The sequence below is a fragment of the Merops nubicus genome, unplaced genomic scaffold (genome assembly GCF_000691845.1).
Source record: "Merops nubicus isolate BGI_N331 unplaced genomic scaffold, ASM69184v1 scaffold14769, whole genome shotgun sequence".
Taxonomy (NCBI): domain Eukaryota; kingdom Metazoa; phylum Chordata; class Aves; order Coraciiformes; family Meropidae; genus Merops; species Merops nubicus.
This window is the reverse complement of record NW_008629103.1, coordinates 33,929-40,126: the sequence shown is the minus strand read 5'-3', so window position 1 is coordinate 40,126 and position 6,198 is coordinate 33,929. Positions and strand designations below refer to the sequence as shown.

The window sequence follows — 6,198 nt, the reverse complement described above, 5'->3', positions numbered from 1 at the left end:
ACATCCATAGGTCTTCCCTTGTTGACTACTGCAGTCACTTCATTATAGAAAGCCACTAGGTTGGTCAGGCAGGACTTGCCCCTAGTAAATCCATGCTGCCTACCTAGGATTACCTCCCTGTCCTCCATGTGCCTTAGCATGTCTTCTGGGAGGATCTGTTTCATGATCTTCTCAGCCACAGAAGTGAGGCTGGCAGGTCAGTAGTTCCTAGGGTCTTCTTTTTTACCCTTTTTAAAGATGGGCAAGATAACGGAAAGCTGTGTCTTTGAATTCTGCTCACCTATTTATTCTTACAGAAAGCCTGATGATGATGTGAGTGTGTTGCTGGGTGCACTCATCTGCTCAAGTAGTTTTTGAACACAGGTCTTGCCAAGGAAGTTTGTGTTGTAAAAGGTTAAGGTAGCCTTTCGACATTAAGCTAAACAAAAACCTAGATTAAATCTGATTTGCATTTTCTCTAGAGAGAAATAGATATTACTGATTCACATTTGACATAGTGAACTGACATTTTTCATAATACTAAAGATCTAAATTAAATTAGCCAACTTCATATTACCTACCACAAAACATCTCTCTACATTCTCTTCTAGCTCAGCCAAGAAACAATGACCCCAAAAATACCTCTTCCCCAGAGATATGTACTACATATCTGGACTAAAGGAAGCTTTGCCAAATAAGCAAGAAGCACCTTAAGACAAACTGCCTGTTGTGACCCAAGGGGTCCCTCCTAGTCCTATATGCACACCAAGAGAGGTTGCTTCTAACTCTGCAGTTTTGATCTTCTTCCAATCTTCTACTACAATTAAAGTTAACCATCTTAGGTGAAGGCAAGGTTCCTTTGTGCAAGATGGTAATTCAGGAAATTGTCATCCTAACATTTTACCTTTGAGAGCACTGTATGCAAGTTTAATGCATGTAATTAAATATGGTTTTTCTTGATGAACATTTGAACCATTTTTTTTCCTTTCTTAAGCAGCATCTTTCCTTTTTTAAGTATCTTCTTCTTAGAAGCAGAGAACAAAGTGATTTGCCCAAGGTCAGGCAGTGAGCCTTGGAAATGAGACTGAAAGTTGAGTTGCTCTGGGGACTCACCCAGCAGAACATCTTGCCTTTCATGAGATTTTTCCATTTCTGAAGGCACTACTTCATTCGTGCCATCAGGACTTAAGTGATTCTGGAAGATGTGCCAAGCAGCCTCAATTCTAAGAGAAGAGAAAAAAGTAGCCTCAAAAAAAGTAAAAAAAAAAGTAAATTAAAAAATGTTTTGCTGAAGAGATTGCTTCTGAAACATAGCCTTGGAAAGGCTCAATGTTGACTGTGGATAAAAGGAGGTTAATTGATCATCTATTGCTTCCCTTACAGCAGCTGTGTTTCAGAATATACACTGTTTCTTTCAGAGACAGGGAGAAAAATCAAAGCCTTTGGAAACCCAATGTAAAAAAAGTGAAAAGGAGCTTTGGGTCATCAGAGAGACTGTCCGTAAAATGAGGGAAAAGGACAAGTGAGAAACAGAAAAAGACCTGAGCTGAAGGGCTGACTAAAGACGAGTAAGTGTCCAGTCTTCAGAGCAGGAATTCTCAGGGCTTTCTACAGAAACGGAAAATATCTGTTCTCTGTTCAGCTGGGCAGGCAAACAAGTTTCAGAGATCTACATGGAACTGATAACTAGCAAACGGCTATGAAACCTTACCAAGATGCTCTTGAGTGGATGACAGTTTTAGCCTCAGTTCCACAGACCACAGGTATCAGGTCTTGCATTGTCACTAGAGACTCTTCCTGGATCCATGCCCATTACTTATAGTCCATCAGATGTTGCAGCAACCACTATTAGTATTTATCAACATTCATGGTCCCCATTTTAAGTCAGTATTATGCTGGTCTTCCTTTTTTCACAGGCAGTAAAATACAGCATCTTATCCTTTGAGGAAGAGCATCGTCCTTTATTCCAATAAGCTTGCAGGGTAAAACTGCCTCAGGTAGCCCACCACCAGCATCTGTCAATTTGGGACAGCAAAGCTACTCCTTTTCATTTGTCTCCAAGACCTTATTTAATATTCCAGTCACTAGACAGCCACATACCTCAGGTGGGAAAACCTATGATACAGCATATTTGTCAGTGCCATGGCAGGGCATTTCCGAAGCAAACCAGGGATTCCCTGGAACTCTTCTTGTTGGGAAAGACTACCACCAGACAGTGAGGACATTGACTTATGGGACACATCACTCAGGCTTGTCAGAGTCTCCAAATTATTATCTCTATCTTTGAGAAAATGAATGACTTCCAAATCTATTCAGCTCTGATGCCATTTACATAAATTAACAACCAGACCCATTATTCTGCCCACAGCAACCGGCTTTCTTTTGGGAACAGAGCAGTCCTTTGCCTGCTTATAACACCCAGAAACTTCTGATGTTTTCCATGTTGTTTCTTACTTTCTTCTCCTGGAGGAAACCAATGACCTTGCTATGGAAGTGGGAGCAACAAGGAGGGGAGGGGAGGACTATAGCAGCTGAACAGCCCCAGTGCCTCTCTGAAGGGAGAAGCAGGTCAGAGTGGCAGTCAGATGGGAACGTTTTGGGCCCCAGGGAGAAGGTGTGGTTCTTTTGGTTTTGAATAAGACAACATGGAAAATTCCACCATGTGCCAGCTATTACTCCTGGAAGGAGAACTGTGTGAGAATCCTATCAAATTTCATGTAACAGCAAATCTGCTGAGAAGGAGTTTAGCTCAGCTGTAAGGTACTAAGGTCACAGTCTAATTCCCACGCACAAGTGGCTCTGTCTAGAAACTGCAGAGGATGCAATGCTTATTTTAAGAGACCCCAGACTCAGAGACAAAACGTTTTTCCTTAAATGTAAGAAGGGTTTGGAAAAACATTTTCCCCTCTGCAAAGACAAGAATAAAGGCACAAAGTGGAAGAGGAAAAGTTAGAGACCCTAACAAAATTTATTCCACCACACCACCACTCTGACTATTGGTATATGTTAGCAATGAACCAGCACTGAAAAAGTGATAGCAGGTACCAGATGTGACCCACAAGAAAAATCCACACAGGAGTCCCAAGTAAACAAGACTAACTTGGCACAACTCTATATATTAGTACACTTGGGATCAGCAACACACTTGACTGAAGCCAGTGTCAAAGGCTTTGGAGAAAAAAAGACCCAAGTTTCACAAACCAAGAGCAGCAGTTCAGGTTTTGAATCCTGTCTCTTAACCTGATCACCTGATTTTCACTTCAGCACATCCCTCCACCTGCTCAATCTTAAGACAAGGGCAGTAGCCCCACTTGTAACATATGAGATCCATACAGCTTTTCTGTGCTGTAAGCTAGAAGATAAAAAGCTTACAGGGTTAAGTGGTGTTACTTTCAGTTCAGGTCTGGGCCACATCACCCAGAAAGCTCCAGCTACCCTGGGTAGTTCCAGCTGGCCTTGCTGGCTGGGTAACACCACTCATGGCTGCTGTGCTGCTGGATCGGTACAAGACTGCCAGAGGCTGCCATGGAATCCAGCCTGTTACTAACCTGTTGTGCAGGCAGTGGCACCTGCAGAGCGCTGTCTCCAAAACAAGTTCTGAGTCCAAACCAGACTTGAAATGTAAAATTGGAAGAGAAAACTCAGTCCTCCCTTCTCCAGCTCAAGTTATACAGAGCAACGGATTTTTTTGTGCTTTGATTGGCAGGTTTTGCTGTTCTTGGAGAATGGAATATGGGGAAAAAGAAACTGCCAAGAGATGACAGAGACTTCCACAGGGACTCTGCAAAGAAACCTTCTGCCAAGTCAGCTCTTTGTTTCCAGCCCTGATGCGTGGATCCCTACATTTGCAAACTGGTTTGCACTGCTGAGTAAGAATGAGATTTTGTTGCCTTGCACCTACAGAAACAAGGGCCCTCCCTTCAGGGGGGAACACAAGGAAGGGTTCTTGAGCTCAGACTGAGCTGCACACAGGAGTCCAGTTTCTTGAGCTCTGAGTCGCATGCAGGGCTTCCTCCCTCTGGATTACTTCACCATGGTATGTGAAAGGCAGCAAGGCCACTGGTGCATGAGGAAGCTCCACAGAACCAATGTGGCAGTGTGCATCCCTTCCCCCTATCTTTCTGCACACCAGATGCACCACTGGTACCCAGGGAAAGACCCTTGACTGTGCATAAAGGCAGAGCTGTAAGCAAAAGGGTAAATTTAATGGAATATTAAGCAATGTACAGCAAGAAATATCTCCTCCTTTCCCCTTGCCTTCTCCCCATGAAAGAGCTGGTGCCAAATAGTCATACATGCTTTTTAAGCTCCTATAAGAAACTGTAAAAACATATTTTGAAAATCCACCCTTACTGCCTCAATATTACATGTGAGGGTAAAGACTGTTTAGCTCGTTTTAGAATCCAAGGGCTAAGGTGCACCACTCCCAGCACAGGAGTTACCCTGCAAAGGTTAAGCTTCCCTAGTCATTTGAAATTGTAGGTGGTACAAGCTGAGCTACTGGTCTCCTCAGCCACTGTCTTCCAACCCTGTCTTGTCACTCTGACTCTACCAGAGCTGTGCAGGTGGAATTAAGGGTAAGATTGGAGTTTGGATTTGAACTGCAGTTGTCCATCTTAAAACCGGTAACTGATCTGGGATTGCAGCCTGGTCGTTCATTCCTTGCTTTGTCAGTTCTGAGGTGTGTGCATGACTAGAGAGCTGCAAGTGCACATGGGGGGTCACCATGAGAGACTGGCAGGCCCTGTTATCATCAAGTCCCGTTCCCCAGAACAGTTCCTGTTCTGCAGTTGTGCTCAAGACAGCATCTCTGGGTCACAGCACTAACGCCGTCCAGAGATCTGTGCTCTGAGGTAATGCTCATTTCCCTCAGCCACACAGTCAGCACCAGAACCTCTCACCAGCACTACGTGGACCTTCTAACCTGTTGCCTGCATACAAACCTTCAATGAAGTCGGATGCTGTGTATACACGGTGTTTTGTGTTGCTGTCCCCCTCTGGATTGTTCAGACTCCCAAGAGCTAACTCGATCACCTCTGTCAACTCGTCTCGCTTATCCTTCCTTACAGGTTTCTCTTCTGGGTGGCGTGTCAGCCCTGTCTCCAGCTGGTACACCTTCTGCAGGGTAAAGCTCTCAAAGGGCACAGCCGCATACTCTGTGGACAGCTTAACGCCGCTGTGCACCTCTGCTCTGTCTATTTGGGAACGCAGGAAAGCCAGCAGGTTAGCCTGGGCCTTCTCCGGGTTGTTGTGGTCAAGCCGAATGTCCACGGGGTCTGGGTACTGGTCCTGCACGTTCTTAAGCTGCTCACTCCTGCCCTGGAGCTCAGCCTTCAGCTGGGCAATTTGTTTCTTCAAGCTGATGATGTAGATGCGGTGTTGCTCTTCTCGCTCTTGCAGAATGGCTTCATACCCCTCCTTTGCAGTTGGGCCGTGCACCCTGGGCAAGGCAAGCTGCTGGCTGTCACCCTTGGGTGTGCAAGCCAACATATAAACAATAGACACCGAGCAACAGGCCACCACCAGCAGGCCTACAAGTCGGGGGAGAAGTAGAACAAACCCTCGTCGGAGCATCATCTCTCAAAAAGCAGAGTCTAACCCCATACATACAACAGTTCTTACATTCATGCAGTCCCACAGAGGCCCCTGGACTTGGCGTACTCTTACACAGATGCATGTATGTGCAGGAACTGGCTTGTCAGCTCTCTTAAAACGTGGGCTCTCCCTCTGTATTGGGAACTCTCTGGTGTTTACCCAGCAGGACCGAAAGACAAGCTGTGAGGCAGACAGGACACCTCCTGATCCTCATGGCAACATCTATGCTGCTGCAACATCATCAGCTGCTGGCTGACAGAGCCTGAGGGCCTGAAAGACAAATGACAAGGACAGTCATTCAAGCATGTTAGAATTTGGTCATCCAGTCCTGACCGTTGAGGTTGTTCTAAGATTTTATCTAATTTTTCAACTGTTATGGCAGATCTCAGATCAGTGAAGCGCTTGTGCTAAGACTCAAAAAGTGCCAAAACCCTTAAGCAGAAAAATCCTGCATGTATGTGTTTTATTTTAATAATATGACTTGGCCCATCGCCAATGAAAAACTAATTCAGGCCTCAAAGTCTGCCATGCTTTAGAAATATAAGGAAGTCATCATCTGCTACTTTCTGGTGAGATGTTACGGTGTTCAGATTTTGAAGGTAGATAGTCCCACAGCTACCACAC

The 6,198-nt window shown here is 45.0% G+C and overlaps 1 pseudogene; it reads right to left on the bottom strand.

Annotated features, from left to right (window-relative positions):
- Positions 1-1,092: 1,092 nt before the first annotated feature.
- Positions 1,093-5,556, bottom strand: LOC103779265 (annotated as a pseudogene).
- Positions 5,557-6,198: the final 642 nt, after the last annotated feature.